The sequence below is a fragment of the Chiroxiphia lanceolata genome, chromosome 2 (genome assembly GCF_009829145.1).
Source record: "Chiroxiphia lanceolata isolate bChiLan1 chromosome 2, bChiLan1.pri, whole genome shotgun sequence".
In the NCBI taxonomy this organism is placed as follows: domain Eukaryota; kingdom Metazoa; phylum Chordata; class Aves; order Passeriformes; family Pipridae; genus Chiroxiphia; species Chiroxiphia lanceolata.
In genome coordinates, this window is record NC_045638.1 from 885,404 (window position 1) to 904,182 (window position 18,779).

Here is an 18,779-nt window from a genome sequence, read left to right on the forward strand (position 1 = left end):
CCGTCCCGCTCAGACGGGGCGAGGGCGGCGATGGCGCGTCCGGCGGGGGTGGCTCCGGCCGCCGCTCCGGCCCCTCCGGCCCCGCGGGCCCCGCGGCGCGGCCGCGCCCGCGAGTAGGGGCCGTCCAGACATGAGGTACGGCCCGGCGGGACGGGGGACGGCGGGACACGGGCCGCGAGCGGCGGGGTTCGCCCGGGGTCGGCGGGGGGGCAGCGCCGCCGCAGCCCCGCGCGGAGCCGGGCCCGGGCCCTGCCGCCGCTCCCGGGGTCACACCGGGGCTCGGCACAGCGGGGTGGGATCGCCGACCCGGATCACCTTCACTCCGCTGCCGCCGGGCGCCGCTCCCTGCGCTCCGTGCGCCCCGAGCCGGGGAACGGGAGTGCCGGGCACTGGGAGTGCAGTCCGCTGGGAATGCCGGGCACTGGGAGTGCCATTGATTGGGAGTGCCATTGATTGGGAGTGCCATTGATTGGGAGTGCCATTGATTGGGAGTGCCATTGATTGGGAGTGCCATTGATTGGGAGTGCCATCCATTGGCAATGGCATCCATTGGGATTGCTGGCCACTGGGAGTGCCACTCATTGGGAATGCTGTTCCTGAGCAGTGCCATCCATCCGTTGGGAGTGCCGTCCCTGAGCAGTGCCATTCCTTGGGAATACCATCCCTTTGGAGTGCCATCCCTTTGGAGTGCCATTCATTGGGAATCCCATCCCTTGGGAGTGTCATTGGGAATGCCGTCCCCTTGGAGTGCCATCCACTGGGAATGCCATCCCAGAGGAGTGCCATTCTTTAGAAATGCCATCCCTGAGGATTGCCGTGGCTTGGAAAAGGGCACCAGGGAAGGAGGGAATGCTGTCAGGGAACGTTGCTGGGAAAAGGGAGCCCGTGCACGGTTGTGTTTCTGTCCCCCGTGTCCCTCTGCTGAGCAGACGGGTTTGTGGATGACATTCCCTGTGGGTATCTTTTGTTCTGGTCCATCTGGGGAGAAACATGGGGTTTGAGTGTAGAAAACAATGTTTTCTGTGAATTCTGCCTTTCTCTGAGGCGTGAAGGGAAAACACTTCCATGTTTCATCAGGGAGCATTGTTTGTAAATAATTCCTCTTCGTAAAACCAGCAGCATTCCGGGTCAGGGTGGATTTCAGGGAAAGGTTCTTCCCCCAGAGGGTGGTGGGCACTGCCCAGGCTCCCCAGGGCAGTGGGCACGACCCCAAGGCTGCCAGAGCTCCAGGAGCGTTTGGACAACGCTCTCAGGGACAGGGGGGAGTGTTGGGGTGTCCTGGGCAGGGCCAGGGCTTGGACTGGGTGACCCTTGGGGGTCCCTCCCAGCTCAGGATATTCCATGATTCTGTGATACCTTATAACATTCCAGTGAATTGATACCAGATTCTCATTTGAAGTTCCCCCCCCCGGTGCCCCCCCGAGCCCTGTTTGGGGTTTGGGGGTGGCAGGAGGAGCGTTCCCTGGCCCTGCATTCCTGTTCCAGGGGCAGGAGTGGGACCTGCCTGTGGGTCTGGGCAGGTTCCTGGTTGCGTCCCAGCGTGCAGGGACAGGGAAGAGCTGCGTGGTTTTGTTCCCTGTAGCCCAGCCATGTCTGAATCCCAGCATTCCCAGCCATCCCAGCCCTCATGTGCTCCTGGTCCTGGCAGCCTGACAGGGGTCAGGGGCGGTGCAGACGAGTTGTTTCCGAACAGTTTCCCCAGTGTCTGAGGCTCAGGGTTCCCTGGAGCTGAGTGGGCAGCTCCCTCTGCTCTTGTGCTCCACAAACCACACTCAATTCTTTCAGCTCCTGTGTTCCCTCCATAATATCCCACTGTCTTTCACTCCAGATAAGATCCTTCTCACAGAAGCTGTGCTTGCCTGATAATTTTCCTTTATATCCCGGTTCTCAGATGAAGTGAGAATTGGTGTCTCAAAGCCATGACCTGCAGTGCCTGTTCTGGCTCTTGCTGCTGTTTGGTGCCCTTTCCTTAATCCCTCTAATCATGCAGTTAGGAGAGATTTGGATTCAGGAAAGAATGTGAATCCAGCAATGAAATAATTCTTAAATTATGATGTTGAATGGCCTTTTCTGGTCTGTCTTTGTCCTGTAGGCAGGGATTGTAATTGTAGCTTTTATTGGATAACACCAGGGAAAGTTGGAATGGAAATGTTTGGAGAGTAAAAAGAAAAACAAAGTTAAGGAAAACACAAGCAATGGGTTAAGGAGATCAATATGAGGGGACTTTTCTGTCAGAAACCCTTCCCTGTGAGGGTAGGGAGGCCCTGGCCCAGGTTGCCCAGAGAAGCTGTGGCTGCCCCTGGATCCCTGGAAGTGTCCAAGGCCAGGTTGGACGGGGCTTGGAGCAACCTGGGCTGGTGGAAGGTGTCCCTGCCCATGGCAGGGGGTGGCACTGGATGGGCTTTGAGGTCCCTTCAACCCAAACCATCCTGGGATTCTGTGACGATGGAGAGTCACCAGAACCCTCGAGTGTGCAGTGATGGAGCAGGACAAACCAGCAGCAGCTGTGTTGGAGGTTGGTTTTGGGGAGCAGGACAAACCAGGAGCAGCTTTGTTGGAGGTTGGTTTTGGGGAGCAGGACAAACCAGGAGCAGCTTTGCTGGAGGTTGGTTTTGGGGAGCAGGACAGACCAGGAGCAGCTTTGCTGGAGGTTGGTTTTGGGGAGCAGGACAAACCAGGAGCAGCTTTGTTGGAGGTTGGTTTGGGGGGTTCCAGCACTGACCTGCTTGGAGCCAAAGAGAGCTGGGATTTTTTTGCCTTCTCTTTCCCATAGAAATAGCCCAGGATTCCCGAGCCCCCGTTGAGGGCTGGGAGCTCTGGCTGCCCCTGGCTGTTGTTTCACAGCTGCTGAACTTGGGATGGCCCCTCCACAGCAACTTGGCTTTGTTTTTACTTGCCGAGCATGAAATTGGGGGGTGTGGTGGCCAGTCAGAAATGGGGGCCAGGCTGGGAGCTGGTGATAAATGGCTCGTGCACAGAAAACCTCTCTGGGAGGTGCTGGAACCTCTGTCTGATCCGTGGCACGAGGAGCTGCCCTCTTTTAAAAGAGCACTTTGTAAAGTTTAAAAACAATATACCAGATTCCCCTGGTTATTTTTGGCTGGCATTGTTATTACAGGCATGTCCTGGTGTTTTAATTGCAGATGGAAGTATTTCTAGCAGTGTTTGCCAGCCCTTCGTGCAGCCAACACAAACTCTGTGGGTTTGGAGGGCACTTGGAGGTGTCCAGTGAATCCACCTGCCTGGAATGAATCTCTCTGTGTGTGTGGCAGGGCTGGAGGTGGGCAGGTTCCTGATGGAGGAATTCCAGATTTAGTTGTAGAAAAGCATTTAAGAGCAGGAATTAGAAACTAATCCCTCCTGTGCAAACGGTGCATGGTCTGTCTGCTTCAGGGCATCAGCTTCCTGAGCAGAATAGAAAACTTTATTGAACAGGAATTAAATAACTCTGTGTGGGGAGGAGTGAAGAGAGGTCTCCTCAGTCAACCTCAGGAAGAAAGGGTTTGGGTTTTTTTCTGAAATCTGCTTTTGGTGCAAAAGGTGTGTTTTTCCAACATTCCCTTCGTTGCCATCAGGCAAAGTGCAGGAAACTTAACTGGCACAGGACCTTCCTGGGTTCTTTCTCTTAGCAAATGTGTTAAACTCCTGTATGTTGCATGTCATATTTTCCTTTTCCATGTGTTGTTTCTCAGGTAATGGCATGAATTAGTGGCAGCACTGACTGCCATGGGCTGGCTGTCAAGGTGGTGCTGGGTCAAAGGTTGGACTTGATGATCTCAGAGGTCTTTTCCAGCCCAACTGATCCTGGGATTCTGTGACTTTACAGAACTGGGCAGGGGTTTATCCTTGCATCATCTCAAGGTACAGTTTTACTTGCTCCATGTAAATGCACGATTTGTAGGAAATAGTTATTAATAGGCTTTCAAAATACACAGAATAGCTGTGGTTCCTGAAGGAGGGTTCCTGGAGAGCCACCTGGAATGGTTGGGACCTCTCTGGAGGACTCAGAATGAACTCCTCTGGAGCACGTGGCTTTCTGTGCTTCCTACAGAACTGGAGATATTATTACAGCAATTAAGTACACCTGTGGAACAGTCCAGACTGCCAGAGGGCAGGGATAGGTGGGATATTGGGAAGGAATTCCTGGCTGGGAGGGTGGGGAGGCCCTGGCCCAGGTTACCCAGAGAAGCTGGGGCTGCCCCTGGATCCCTGGAAGTGTCCAAGGCCAGGTTGGACGGGGCTTGGAGCCACCTGGGCTGGTGGAAGGTGTCCCTGCCCATGGCAGGGGGTGGCACTGGATGATCCTTAAAATCCCTTCCAACCCAAGTCATTCCATGATTCCCACTGGATCACACCTGCTGTGGGTGTGTAGTGCAGGTTTTCCAACGTCCTTGGAACATCCCTGTGTGCCTGTGAGATCCGAAGGGGGCCCTGACAGAGCTGCACTGGGGACACAAGAACTTCCAGTCGATTCTTCCAAGTCTCTCTGGGCACTCAGGACCAGTTCATGAGGAGAACATTGAGCTGGTGTCTGTTGTCTGTTTACAAAAGAGCAACCACCCATCGTGGGGGGAAGGAAAAAAGGCATCTCTTGTTTTCCTGCCAAGCACACATGGACTTTTTGTCAGCTGCCCTCCCAGCTGAACTGTCAGGGAGAGATCCAGCCCTGGCTGCTGGGAAGGGAACTGAGCTCTGTGTGTGCAGGCTGGGACAGCCCAGGGTGCCCTGGAGCTGGAGCTCTGCAGAGACAGCTGCACACTCAGCTTCCAAAGGTCAAGGTGAGCCTGGGAAGGCTCTGGGGATGGCAATCCTCCTCTTGTGTTGCCATGTAACACCTGGGGCTGTGGTTTGGAGACTCACTGCTGGGGTCTTCAATATACTCACAACCCTGATCTGAAAAGTGAAGGTATGCTCTTCACAAGTTAATCCCAAGTTAAACACAGAACTGTGTCAATCAGCATCTCTTTATGGTGCTAGAGCCTCTTGTTCTAGCTGTAAAAACACATTTTTTAATTAATATCACAGTTTTAACTTCCCAAGCCCCAGAGTATGGGCTGGGCTGTGAACAAGGTGCAATATTTACTGGGTTTTCAGGCAGCTGTGCACGTGGCCTTTGGATGTGGACAGATCCCACAGGATTCCTGCCTTTGTGCCAAGGGGCTCAGTCACCCAGTGCCAGTCTGATAACTTCCATAAATCTGCAGGGTGTTTTGGGGCAGTAAAGCTAATTCTCACAGAGGATCATAAAAGCTGCCAGCCCCCGGGCTGTGTTCTGGAATAAATGCCAGTAATCTGATCAGGAGGGGGATGATGTAATCGCTTGATTTCTTGAGCAAAATACTGACATTTCCCTCGGAGTCCTGTGTGAGTCCCAGCTGGATAAACTCCCTTCCCTGGCTTTCTCAGGCAGACAGGCAGGCTCCTGTGACACTCAGGTTTGCTTGCTTGGTTGGTTTTGCAGGGACATCTGGTGTAATTGGATTTTTAGAAGGCAATTCTCTGCCCTGGTGCTTCGGTGCAGCTGCTGCCTGTGCTGTGTTTGCTTTCCCAGCTCCCTGCCTTCACCAATCCACATATTTCCTTGGGTCTTTTTGTTTGTTTGTTTGTTTTTTTCACTCCTGGATCTGTATCTCTTCATTTTCATGGTGTGCTGAATTGCAGCATTACCTGCAGGCTGGCAGGTGTTCCCTCCCTCCCTCCCTCCCTCCCTCCCAGCCTCTGTGTTGTGGAGTTCCTTGGTTTTGTCCTGGGGATGATTGTAAGGGCCAATCCCAGCAAGGAAAGATCTGGGAGTGCAGCTGGGTTGTGGGGTGACCTGAAATGCTTTGAACATCTTCTCCCAAAGCAGCATTCCATGGTAGCCCCTCTGCTCTTTGCTGTGGGATCAAACTGCAAACAACACAAGAAACAACAAAGAGAAGAGAGATATTTTTTTTGTTGTTGGAATAAAGTAGTGTGGCATTAAGTTGCTGTAGGTATTGGGGCAGGTACTGAATTTGAAAGCAGACATGTAACAAGGTTTTCCCCTGTTCTTTTCCAACTGTTCCTTTTAGTTGTCTGTTGTTTATTTTTTGTTCAATTCTGGTTTGTAAAATTTCAATTCAGACCAAAAGTTCAAAGCATAAAGGTGTTAAAATAATTTTTCACGTAAGGTCATCTATACTTAAGTAGAGGTCATAATGAGTTTTATGATGAAGTTTAATGACAAAGTTTGGGAAAAAAACCCTTATCCAATTTAGAAACTTCTGCCTGTTCTGCTCTTCTGTTCTTACTCTGCTTCAGACCACCCTAATTAATGTAATGTGCTCATCAAAGAGCAAACAGCAACCTGCTGTTGAACACAGTGTGGGAATTTTAAGGGATATGATCTAAATCTGGTTTGTGTGGGTATTGTCTGCTGAGAAATGAGATTGCCTCCTTCCTCTGTCCCTGTCATCGTAATTTGGCAGCACTTCCTGGAAGCAGATGCCTTTATTTTTTGGGTGCTGTGGCACTGGATGCAGTGTTGGCATCACTGCTCGGGTCCAGCTGGAATGTCTGGCTCCCTCGGGATCAGTGAGTCTGTCTGAGTGCTGAGAATTCCCGTTGGCAAAGACCCCTTCAGGTGGCACCAGTGGGACTCGAGGGGGGTGTTGGGCTGGGGAAGGAGAGGCCTTTGGTTGACATGGAGCTGGATCCTCCTGCTCTGGAGCCCCCTGCTCTCTGCCCCACCCCACTGACAGGAGGCTGCTCAGGTTATCCGTGCCCAGAACGTGATTCCCTATCCCAGAACAATCTCAGTGGAGCTGAAGCTCGTGCAGCATTTCCACTTGAGCAGTTCCTGGGTCAGTCATCCCCTGTGCAGAGCAGAAGCTGGGGGTGACCCGTCGCTCCCAGAGCTCGGTGGGATGACAGGAAACCTCCGGTGGGCTGGGAATGGGAAGTTCTCCAGCTGCAGTTCTGGCTTGGACGTGTCAGATGCAGCCAAGGATTGCTTGGTGCTGCTCTTCAGGCTCAGCATCTGGGTCTGAGGGCGTTGCTTCAGGCTCCATCTGTATGGGATGCAAGCAGGACAAGTTTGCTTGGTGGGGATTTTGAGGGAGGAGGGAAGAAGGTGCTTCCTTTAGAGTCATGGGACAGGGTGGGATTGTTGGGGTGTCCTGTGCAGGGCCAGGAGTTGGACTGGATAATCTTTGGGGGTCCCTTCCAACTCCTAATATTCCGTGATTCCATGATTTTAGGAAGTCAGGCTGAGTTCTGTGTTAATGTCTGTGTTACCCGAGACTTTCCAGGTGATGTTGTGCAGAAGATCCTGCTGGAGGCTGTGGACTGGTTGGTACAAGAGGTTAAATGGGGTTTAAAAGCTAAATTTGCCTTGGAATCCTGTTGTCCAGATGCAGGTGGTGGAGTTTGAGACACTGGGTGAATAGAAAGAACTAAAGGAGTGTGGGATTAACAAAAGAACCTGTGTGTGTGGGACGAGCCATTGTGGCATCACACCATCCCATTGCCCCAGACCAGAGCTGCTGGAGCGGTGGGAGAGCTGCAGGACTGGGAAGGGCAGGGATCTGTGGGACTGTTTTCCCCTCCCTGGGCTCCCCCCGTGCTGGGAGCCGGGATGAGGGGACTGGAGCTGTGACCTTTGGGTGCCACACCCGCGTTGGTGGCTGGGCGTGTTCCAGGGTGGCACCTTCGCTGGGATTCTGCTCTGCTGGAGCTGTTCTGGGCACTGGGGAGGCCCAGCTGGTGGCTGAGTAACAAACCTTGTGCCCCATGGGCAGTTTTAAGGAATTCTGTGTGAAGGAGAGGGAGGGAGGGGCGGCCTGGGGGGGGGTTGATGGGATACACAGTCCCTGCAGGAATCACAGGAAGCTTCAGCAATGATGGTGCAGTTTCTTCCTGCTCTGTGGGCTCCAACCAGGAAAATGTTACTCTGTGGCTCCAAGGAAATGAGGATTCCCTGCTGGAGTTGCTCAGTTCCTAGAGTTTCTACAATTTGTTGTGGCAGTGCCAAGTTCCGGCTTTCCCTGGATTACCTTGATGCAATCCTGGATTAAACCACCTGAGGTTTGTTAGGAATAGCAGAGCACAGGCTGGGCAGGGCAGGGCAGGGCAACAGCTACATTGAAATAACTCTCCTGAGTGTGCAGGGAATATAATCACGTGGAATCTCTTCAATTACATTAATTAGATTAAAAATTGAAATTAGCCATTCTGCCTGGGGAGCTCAAACCAGGGACTGAAACTCAGTCCTTGTGTTTAAAACACCCTCCTCAAAGTCCTGCCAGCCTTTTGAATGAAAAATGCTGACTCAGTTCAACTTGGTGCACTGAAATGAAACCCAGGAAACCTGAGCACTGAAATTCTGGTGACATTTCATTTCCTTTTGTGGGGAGGTTCATTGTGCTTTGTCATCCTTTTCCCAGCTTTAGAAAGAAAGAAAAAAAAAGGGGGGGGGAAGGGAAGGGGATAAATAAATAAATAAATATTTATTAAACAAAACTTCCTGAATCCTCCACACAGATGTGTGCAGTTCCTCTCCACCTGAGACAGTTTTGGCTGGAGATGTTTAGCAAGACAGGAAATATAGGGGCTAGAAAAGGGCAGGAGGCTGCAGAGAGCCTGGATCCAGCGGGATGCAGCTTCCCAGGCTGGGTTTGCTCGGAGCGTTTCCAGGTTGGAGGCAGCAGCAGGGGCTGGTTCTGTACCTGCCATGGGCAAGGGGCAGCCTGTGGCATCTCTGGCCATCCCAGGGTGACTTGGGTGGGGAGGAACCTTAAAGCTCATCCAGTGCCACCCCCTGCCATGGGCAGGGACACTTCCATGATCCCTGCTTGCTCCAAGCCCTGTCCAGCCTGGCCTTGGACACTTCCAGGGATGGGATGGTGGAAGGTGTCCCTGCCCATGGCAGGGGGTGGCACTGGAAGAGCTTTAAGGTCCCTCCCCACCCAGATGGGTCTGGGATTCCATCATTTTGAACATGTACCTGTTGAGTTCATTGTCATCCCTGTGCTATGTTATGAAACCAGATGAATACATTCTATCAATAATTCCATCTGGTATTAACTTGGCTTTGTCTCTCATGAAAGATTAACGACTTTATTCTGTGAAGATTTAAATAGAAAGAAAGCCTTGTTGTGATAAAAGGAGGCAGAGGTGTTACCTACTTAGGTGGCTTCCACCTTCCCTTTGATTTGTAGACTTCTGAGATGTGTCTTCTGAGAGTGTGCACTTGGGATAATGATACAAACCTAATATTAGGCTGATTTTTCTTAGTTATTTTTACAAGTTCCCTGGAGGTTTTTGATGATTTGTGTGTGAGCTGAGGGAAACCCTGCACTTGAATTCTCCTGTCTCTCATTCCAGTTCTGCTGGGGAAAGGCTGGAGCTGAGCTGGTTGTTGGCCCAGGGTAGGGAGGTTGGACATCTCCTGGCTCTGCACATCAGGAGACTCAGAGCAGGAGTGGTTTCATCTGAACGTGGAGACAACCAAACCACTGCTTTGTTTTGAGAGCTTACAGGACCCAAATTACATACACAGAATCCCGGGATCACTGAGGTTGGAAAAGCCCTCCCAGCCCATGGATCCCCCCTGTGCCCGATGCCCACCTTGGCCCCCAGCCCAGAGCACTGAGTGCCACGGCCAGGCCTTCCTGGGACACCTCCAGGGCTGGGCACTGCAAACCTCCCTGGGCAGCCCCTGCCAAGGCCTGACCACCCTTTCCAGCAGCAAATTCCTCCTCCTGTCCCACCTGAGCCTCCCCTGGCACAGCTGGAGGCCGTTCCCTCTCCTCCTGTCCCTTGTTCCCTGGCAGCAGAGCCCGACCCCCCCCGGCTCCCCCCTCCTGTCAGGGGGTTGCAGAGCCAGAAGGTCCCCCCTGAGCCTCCTTTGCTCCAGGCTGAGCCCCCCCAGCTCCCTCAGCCCCTCCTGCTGCTCCAGCCCCTTCCCAGCTCTGTTCCCTTCCCTGCACACTCTCCAGCCCCTCCGTGTCTCCCTTGCAGTGATCCATGTGCAGTTGCCATGTTATGGGACTGTTTGCTTTAAATCCTCAGAAGATTCCCTGATAAACTCTTCCAGGGGACATGGAAATATTAGTAAAGTTGGCCTGGTGGTGGTGGGAGTGTAACCAGTGTGGAAAAGTCTCCTGGAAACGCTGCTGGAGTGATGTTGGTCCTGGCAGGGTGGTGGCAAGTTGCACACCTGGGTGTGTATTTACCTGGTTACCCAGCTGGGTTAAATATCCCTGGTTTTTTGAAGAACTCGGATTTGCACTGTGTTCTGGATCACAGCATGAACACACTTGGCTCCTCCTGTTAGGAATAGGCTAAATTTCCTGGGAAACTACTTGGCAGTTTATCCAGTTTGTTCTGTTTAAAAAGTACCTCCCCAGCTGGTTGCTGCAGAACCATTGTATTCCCTCCAGGTTGGGATGGTTGGTGCTGGATTCAGGGGGGATGCTCTTGGCAAGGTGACTGAACAAGAAGTGTGAGTGTCTCTGTCCCTGGGGTGTCCTGGCTCGGTGTCCCCGGGCAGGATCCTTTGTTCTGGTGTCCCGGGGTGGTGGGAGCAGTGCTGGGGGTGCTCTGACCTCTGGTTCCCTGCCTCTGGTTCCTCACATTCTGGCCAGGCTGTTACATGTCAGTGTTATGCCTCATTTTTTCCCCTCACATCTCTGTGTATCAGTGCACTTGGAATGCCAGTCTAGGGAGCAGCATTTAAAAATTAGCCTTGTCTGAGTTTGTCGTAGGTCCCAAACACTAAACTTTGTGCTCAAACCAAATTAAATCCCTCTTGCAACTGAGATCCCACTTGGAACAGCTGTGATTCCTCGGGAAGCTTTTTGGTTTTTTTCCTCTGTGGTTTTTACTTCATAGTGCTTAATTCACCCATGATTTCCATGTGTCACTGGGGCTTGATCCTCTGCAACTGCTGTTTTCCAGAGCAGATCAATTCTCCTGTCACACAGAGTTCCATTGGATTCCCACAGGCAGTCCCCTGGAATATCAGATCCAAAGGTTTTACCAGTGTAATCAGATCTTTTTTGTAACTCAGAGGAATCAGCCCAGAGCACAGGCTGTGGGCAGGGTGGTTCCTGCCCTCATCTTGGATCCATGCAGGGTTTCTTGGGAATGTTGTCCCCAGGGATTGAGCTGAGCCACATGTGGTGTTTGCCTGTTCAGACAGGTGTGTTTAGGTCCTTCTCAGTATTCCATGTTTCATTCAGAAGCAGCCTGGCAGCTTCCTTAACTGTCAGGGATGACATGAATTTCCCAGGAAGAGCCATGGAAGACTCTCCAGGTTTTGAGCAAGTGAGTGAGACAGAAAACTCCCTCCTCCGTGGAGCCTGGTGTGGGCTGCTGGAATGGGCTGTCCAGGGAGGTTGTGACTGCCCCAAAGCCAGGTTGGATGGAGCTTGGAGCAACCTGGGCTGGTGGGAGGTGTCCCTGCCCATGGCAGGGGGTGGCACTGGGTGGGCTCTGAGGTCCCTTCCAACCCAAACCTGTCATTCCATGGTTTCTGGCTGCAGCTCTGCCGTGCCCATCCGTGCTCAGGAAGCTTTGCCTCCCTCTTCCCTGGCAGTTGTTGGACAGTAGGTTTCTTCCCAGTATTCCCAGGTCACGTGTAGGTTATCCTGAGGTGTTGTATCTCCCCCTGGGCCTGCAGGGCTTGCTCTGCTCCCCACTTTCTTTGCCTCTGTTTCAACTTGATTCTTCCCGGAGGATTTTAACACTGTGCTTGGACACTGTCCTGGCTGCTGCCAGCCAGGATTTGGGAGGTCCCCCAGGCCTTCCTTTGGGGCTCCTAAACAAACAGGGACTTTTCAGAAGGCTCAAGGAGTGACAGCAGGGTTGGAAGATGCTGATTTTTCTGCTGGACCTGGTTCAAAATTCCTTCTCCTTTGTTCCTATCTCAAAGGAACTGGAGGTGCTGGTTGGTTTTTTTTTCTTCCTACTTGTCAAGCATTCCAATTCCCAGCTGTCCAAGCAGTGATTAAAAGAGCCACAGACAAATGGATATCCCAGATACTTGTGTTATTTATCCTCACACTTAAAAACCAATAGTCGAAATAATTAGTGAGATTTTTCAGCAGGTCCTGAAGCCACGAGCTGTTGCCATTAGTAGAATTCCTGTAGCTTCCAACAGTTGTCATGGACATTGTTTGCTGGAGAGTTACAAACAGAAAGGGAGTGTTGAGTAAAAGGCCTGTTCAGTGTGGAGTGTCAGTGCATCTCGTGGCTGTGTTTGCTGGGGGCCTTTAGTGAGGATTATTTGCTGCTGCTTTTTTCTCTCCTTTAAAAATGAAGTGGGATTTTTTTTTTTTACTGGATTTTTTTTTCCTTGCGTAATTTGGGGTTTCCTGTTCAAAGTTGCACCATCCCAACCCAGCATTTGGAGGAGTGTTTTCAGTGCTGGCAGCAGCAGCATTGGAGCAGATGAGAACTGAGACATGGCCATGTGATTTTAGCTGTGTGGGGACTTTATTGCTCGTTCCTGGGAGAAGGTGAAGTGGATCTGAGGTGTGGATGGGTGAGGTTGATGCTGGTGCTGCTCTGGAAGCTTTAACAGTGATGGGAAGCAGTGCTGGAGTGTTGGGAAGGTGAGTTCCTGTCACTGGGTTTCCAGAGGAAATGAACAATCCCACTCTTGCTGTGTCCCACACTTTTGTAGTCAGTGCTCCACAGGGCCTGGTCTGGCTGTTCACAGCTTGGGAACTGAGCTCATGGCATGGGAAGAGCTGTGGATCAGCCTGGCCATGTCCAGTGCCTCCCTTGGTTCTGGATTGGGAAAACCCTGGGATCAATCCAGGCTGGAGATGAGCAGATGGAGCAGCCCTGGGAGAAGGCCCTGGGGGTGCTGGTGGGGGAGAGGCTGGACATGGCCCAGCCCAGACCCCCCGTGCCCTGGGCTGATCCCCCAGGGTGGGCAGCAGGGCAGGGGGGGATTGTGCCCCTCTGCCCCTCTGAGACCCCCCTGCAGAGCTGCTCCAGCCCTGGGGAACAGCACAGCAAGGACATGGAGCTGCTGGAGAGAGTCCAGAGCAGGAACCAAGAGGATCCCAGGGCTGGAGCAGCTCTGCTGGGAGGAAAGGCTGGGAGAGCTGGGATTGTTCAGCCTGGAGAGGAGAAGCTTTGGGGTGACCTGATTGTGGCCTTGCAGGGCCTGAAGGGGCTCCAGGAAAGATGGGGAGAGACTATTTCCAAGGGCTGGAGGGACAGGACAAGGGGGAATGGCTTCAAACTGGCAGAGGGCAGGGATAGATGGGATATTGGGAAGGAATTCCTGGCTGGGAGGGTGGGGAGGCCCTGGCCCAGGTTGCCCAGAGAAACTGTGGCTGCCCCTGGATCCCTGGAAGTGTCCAAGGCCAGGTTGGACGGGGCTTGGAGCAACCTGGGTTGGTGGAAGGTGTCCCTGCCCATGGCAGGGGTGGCACTGGATGAAAACTTTAAGGTCCTTTCCAACCCATTCCATGATTCAATGTGTTCATTGTCCTGGTGCCAAATGGTGGTTGGTTTTTTACCACTTTTTCCTTTCCTCAAAGTGGCACAAGTTCATTTTGAGGCAAAAGTTCAGATTCTTTCCTCTGTTCTTCCCAAGGAGTTCATTTTGGGTTTTGCCTTTCACTTCAAGTGCCAGTAAATGCCTCGTGTGTTTTTCAGGAGAATTGAAAACCACACTGTTGAGTTTGAGAGAGACTTTTTTCCCTCCTGAAGGTTTGATTGGAAGTGCTTCAGTATAGGGGGGTTTTAAATATCTGAAATATTGACAGCTTAGTTTTTCCTGTGAAATATCTTTATGCTCCGCTCCTGCCTTCCAGTGATCCCATAAAATCCTGCTGTCTCAGAAGGCAGTTGGGTGGAGGGGTGGATGCATCACCGTAATGCCAGGGTTCATTTTCAGCTCTGAACTCCCAAGGTAAATAATCAGGAGTGTATTTTTAGGAGGCAGAGTTTATTTCTGAGCTGTTGGCAGTTGCCAGCTCTCGGGGTGTGCTGGGCTCTGCTGGAGCCAGGAGTGGGAGCTGAAAAATTCCTGCTGACTCTGCTGCCAAGGGGAGGGAGAGCCTCTGCTCCTCTGCTTCCTGCCCAGCTGGGCCTCTGCTCAGGGGGACTGTGCTGCAGCAAGTGGCCCTCCAGCCATCTCCTGGGGGAGTCATGAGACTCCACTGCCAAAGGAAATTGTCCCTATTTTTAACAAGCCAGATGGAGAAATAAAGGAATCCTGATTCAGGAGTGAAAGTACCTTCGAAGTGGCAGCAGCTTCTGAAATCACCTGGATGAATGGGGGTCATCTTCATCATCATCCAAAAAACAATAATATTAATTAATTTCATTATTATTATTTTATTATTATTAATATTATTTTACTGCTGAATTAATGCTAAGTGCCTGTTTGAGTGACCAAAAAGTGGAGAATCTTGAACAACTAGTGTTAGATAGTGAATATGGTGTTTTAGCAGAAATCTGATTAGGGAACTGTTGCAGTTGGTCAGAAGGGATAAGTGAATTGGGAGTGACACACGTGTGCCAGGGATACTTACTGCAGGCTAGGAAGCAGTGACTTAGGAGAAGGACTTAGTCCAGTTCCATGAGCAGATTACAGTCACCTGGGCAGGTAGAAAACCTGAGAGTCCTGGGGGTAAAGTCCAGTTTTAAGATGAGCTCAAACCTGGTCAACCAGGGTGCGAAAAACTACCTCAGAAAAAGGCAGAAGAGTTTCTTAAATTCACTTTTTGGGATTTGAGCAGGATTAAAACAGTTGTAAGGGATGCCCTTTGCACCAGGAGAACTAAACTCCCTCAAACTTCTCCGTTATGGTGGCACAGACAACATCCCTCTGTTACATGGGCTCACATGGGTTCTAAAATATTGCTACATGTGCCTGCACGTGTATTTGGGGACTGTTTCACACGGGGCTTTATCCTGAGCTCAGCATCAGCACGGAGAAGAAGGAGCTGGCTTGAGGTTGAGCTCAAGGACTAGAGAGAATTGTTCTAGTTTGGGACACGTGTCAGTACTGGCCACTCTCGGTGTGTGTCTCTGATCCTGTCAGTTTTGAAGCCATGAGGGAGAATCCTCTGCTGAAGATGCGCAGGTTTAAGCAGCTTTTCAGGAGTTTGAGCTGGAATTGTTGGCAGAGCCTGGGAAACAAGGTCCTGCCATTTCTCTTACGTTGTTACTGACACGAGACCAAAACTGGAGAGGAGGTCGTCAGCTCCAGGTTATTTTCTTTACTGTGGTCATTTTCTCTTTTTACAGAACTAGGTTTTGAGGTGCAGGATTCTCATTTTGGTGAAAATGGTGTAAATGTCTTGCCTTGGCCCCAGGACTTCCCTCAGTGACTGTTGAAGTTGAGGAGGCAGCTCTGGGTGATTCCCCACAAATCGTGGCTTTGTGTTGACAGGCACTGACTGTCAGTGACCCAGAGAGAGCTCGTGGGGACAAATGGACCAAGAGAGAATGGTCTGGGTGAGATGTAGAGCTGATGATTCCATAGGAATTTAAAGGTCATGTGTTTAACAGGATGGCTGGGTATCTGTGTCCTACAAAACCTTGCCCTGTGCTGGCACTGCTGAGGGACCTCCAGGGTTGTGCCCAGTTCTGGAACCTCATGGAAGGGAGGCATGGAGGGGCTGGAGCGTGTGCAGGGAAGGGAAGGGAGCTGGGAAGGGGCTGGAGCAGCAGGAGGGGCTGAGGGAGCTGGGGGGGCTCATCCTGGAGCAAAGGAGGCTCAGGGGGGACCTTCTGGCTCTGCAACCCCCTGACAGGAGGGGGGAGCCGGGGGGGGTCGGGCTCTGCTCCCAGGGAACAAGGGACAGGAGGAGAGGGAACGGCCTCCAGCTGTGCCAGGGGAGGCTCAGGTTGGACAGGAGGAGGAATTTGCTGCTGGAAAGGGTGGTGAGGCCTTGGCAGGGGCTGCCCAGGGAGGTTTGGAGTGCCCAGCCCTGGAGGTGTCCCAGGAAGGCCTGGCCGTGGCACTCAGTGCTCTGGGCTGGGGGACAAGGTGGGGATGGGGCACAGGGGGGATCCATGGGCTGGGAGGGCTTTTCCAACCCCAGGGATCTTGGATTTCCCTCTGGAGGATGCAGGGTTTGGGGTGTCTCCTCACAGTAACCACCCTGAGCTGTCCCAGCAGAGCTGGGGGTGGGTGTCCCCGGGCACTGATGAACAGCAGCACCTTCAAGACTTGCCAGGGTGCAGCTTTTAAGGAGTTCAGTAGGTTTGTTTTCGTAGCTGTCTTGGCTCTCTTCTTGAATCAAACTTGAAAGGTTTTTTAGCTCTATTCTGTTGGGAAATCAGAGCACTGTGTTACAGTTTTGCAGTTGGATTTTCTTCCCAGTCAAAGGCAGCCCCACAACCACGATGGGACTTGTAGCAAATGTTCCTGATTACAGGGAACTGCAAACCAGTTGGCTTTTGAAGTACCCACAGGGGAGACATTTGTCAGCTACAGTAAACAAACCTCCCCGCGCTGCAGATTTGTGCCTTACAGTAAATAAACCATTAGCACTAACAATAACCTGAATGTTCTCACCCTCGTGCAGGAAAGGAATTTTTATCCTGGAAAGGCCTATTAAAGCATTGCAGTGCAGGGGAACTGCTCTTTGCAGTGTTTTTAACTGCACAGACTTCCTGGGTCGTTTACAGGAGGACCATAGGCAGAGTTTTCCAGCTCCAGCCTGGAAAATGTCTGTGCACGTGGTGCCTCCCTTTGGAAGGTCCTTCAGAGCAGCTCCAGGTATTTTATGCTGAGGATGAGAACCCCTTCCCTCACTGCTTGATGGATCTTAAAGCCCTGCCTTCCACAGTCTTCCTGTCTTCTCCTTGGAGCTGGTTGGTTTGTGTGCATGCCCTGCTTCTCTCTTGCATGGGCTCAAAATAATTCCCACCCCTTGGCAGGAGTGCAGGGTCACCTGGAATGTGGTGGCACCGTGATCCTGTTGCTCCCTTAGCAGTTCAGCAGTGATCCTCTGGGATCCAAACCCGGCCTGGCTAAAGCTGCAGTCTGGCTCCTCTCCCAGTAAACTCTTGATTGGACCTGGAGCTTTTTGTAGAGACAAACCTGACCCTCACTCTCTGCTCTGGGGGGGTCTGTGTTCCAGAAATCCTGGCACCTCGACTCCAGTGGAACACATGGGAAGTTGTCCCTGGGTTTGTGTGTCTGTTTTGCTCCTTTCTTTGCTGTTGTTACCAGGGGTTGTGTATCCAGCAGGATTATTCCTGGCCTTGTATCTTAACATTTGGAGAGAGCAGGGATAGATGGGATATTGGGAAGGCTGGGAGGGTGGGGAGGCCCTGGCCCAGGTTGGCCAGAGAAGCTGTGGCTGCCCCTGGATCCCTGGAAGTGCCCAAGGCCAGGTTGGACGGGGCTTGGAGCAACCTGGGCTGGTGGAAGGTGTCCCTGCCCATGGCAGGGGTGGCACTGGATGGGCTTTGAGGTCCCTTCCATCCCAAACCATTCCATGATTTTTTTTACCCCAGCCAAGGACTGGAACTTTTCCAGTGGCTGAGATGCAGGAGATGGGTTTCTGAGGAACTGGTGGAGACCACACTTGACATCTGGAAAGGAAACATGGCCCGTGCCCTTCCAGGATGTTTTGTAGCAATCAGCTGCACTGGCAGACAATCAGCAATTCTGTTTGACACAGAAATAGGATTTAGAAATTGGATTGTGCTTTTAAAATATATTCTCTATGTATTTACCATTTTATCTTGCAAACCATTCTTTCCTTTCCCTTCTCCCACTGTGTGTATCAGTTGCCCGGTTTTGTGGTCACACCTGGAAGCGTTTTGCTCTCGTGTGAAAACTGTTTGTAAGCATTTTGGAGAGGAATTGATGGGCTGGCAGCAGGAAGTAGGAAGCCCTTGCTTTGGTATAGACCCTGCCTCGTGCAGGGTTCATCTCCTTAGTGTGTGCTGGAGCATGTTTGAAATAGGAGGCAGGAGCTCCAGCAGTGGAGCTGTAACATGTTTAATTTCTTGTTTAAGCTTTGTGCAGCCTCTGCATTCACAGGTGAGAGAGCCTGTGATCCTCCCTCTGAGCTGGTGCCTGCTCAGCACTGTTTGTGGTGCAAGGAAATCCCTTCATTTTACAAATGCTCCAGGGCCTGTCCTGTCCCTGTGAAAAATAACCCAGGAAGTTTCCCCATCTGTTCCTCTGCCATTTCGTCCCAATAAAGCTGCTCTTTAAAGTGTTGTTTTGCCTTTTCCTTGTCTCCTTGGCCACCTGTGCTGGAGCAACAGGGTTAAGTGTGACCAGAAGGAAGGACAGTAACAGAAATCCTTGTTAAGCCTGTTCTTGTGCCTGAAGTGCCTCTGGTGTCCTGCAGGAGAAATCCAGAGCAGAATGTCCTTGGGTGGGAGGCAGGAGCTGTTCAGTCGTGTGCTGACACAGCCCTGAAGTGCTGATAAGGTTTGGGAGACTCTGAATAATTCCTCTATTAAATCACTCCTTTGAAAATCTGCTTCCCAAAGGTGCCCTCGGAAGCCCTGAGTTCCTGTGGGTGCTGATCCTGGAGGAGTTCAGGGGAGGACACACTGACCACACTGGAAGGGCAGAGCCATCTGTGCCTTCATCTTATCACCCTCCTCATCCTCTCCCTGCCCTGTCAGACCTTTTTATCTGCTGGTTTGGCCTAGGAGGAGGGGAGAGGGGCTGGACATGCACATCCTGAACTCTCTTGACTTAACACTTGTGCTGACTCTGGGCTTTCCCTTCCCTCTTCCTCTTCCCCAGCAGAGCTGTTGCTCAGGGGCAGAGATGGAGAAGGTGAAGTGAAACAACTCAAGAACGTCTGATT

At 51.9% G+C, this 18,779-nt stretch overlaps 1 protein-coding gene across 4 annotated transcripts in view; it reads left to right on the forward strand.

The window, feature by feature from the left end:
- The first annotated feature begins 39 nt into the window (after positions 1–39).
- ITSN1 (intersectin 1) overlaps positions 40–18,779 on the forward strand; it is a 97,828-nt gene continuing 79,088 nt past the window's right edge. For all 4 annotated transcript variants that reach the window (XM_032680056.1, XM_032680058.1, XM_032680059.1 and 1 more), the window contains exon 1: positions 40–135. The gene's annotated coding sequence lies outside the window, so the exon portion shown is untranslated. The remainder of the gene's footprint in view (positions 136–18,779) is intronic.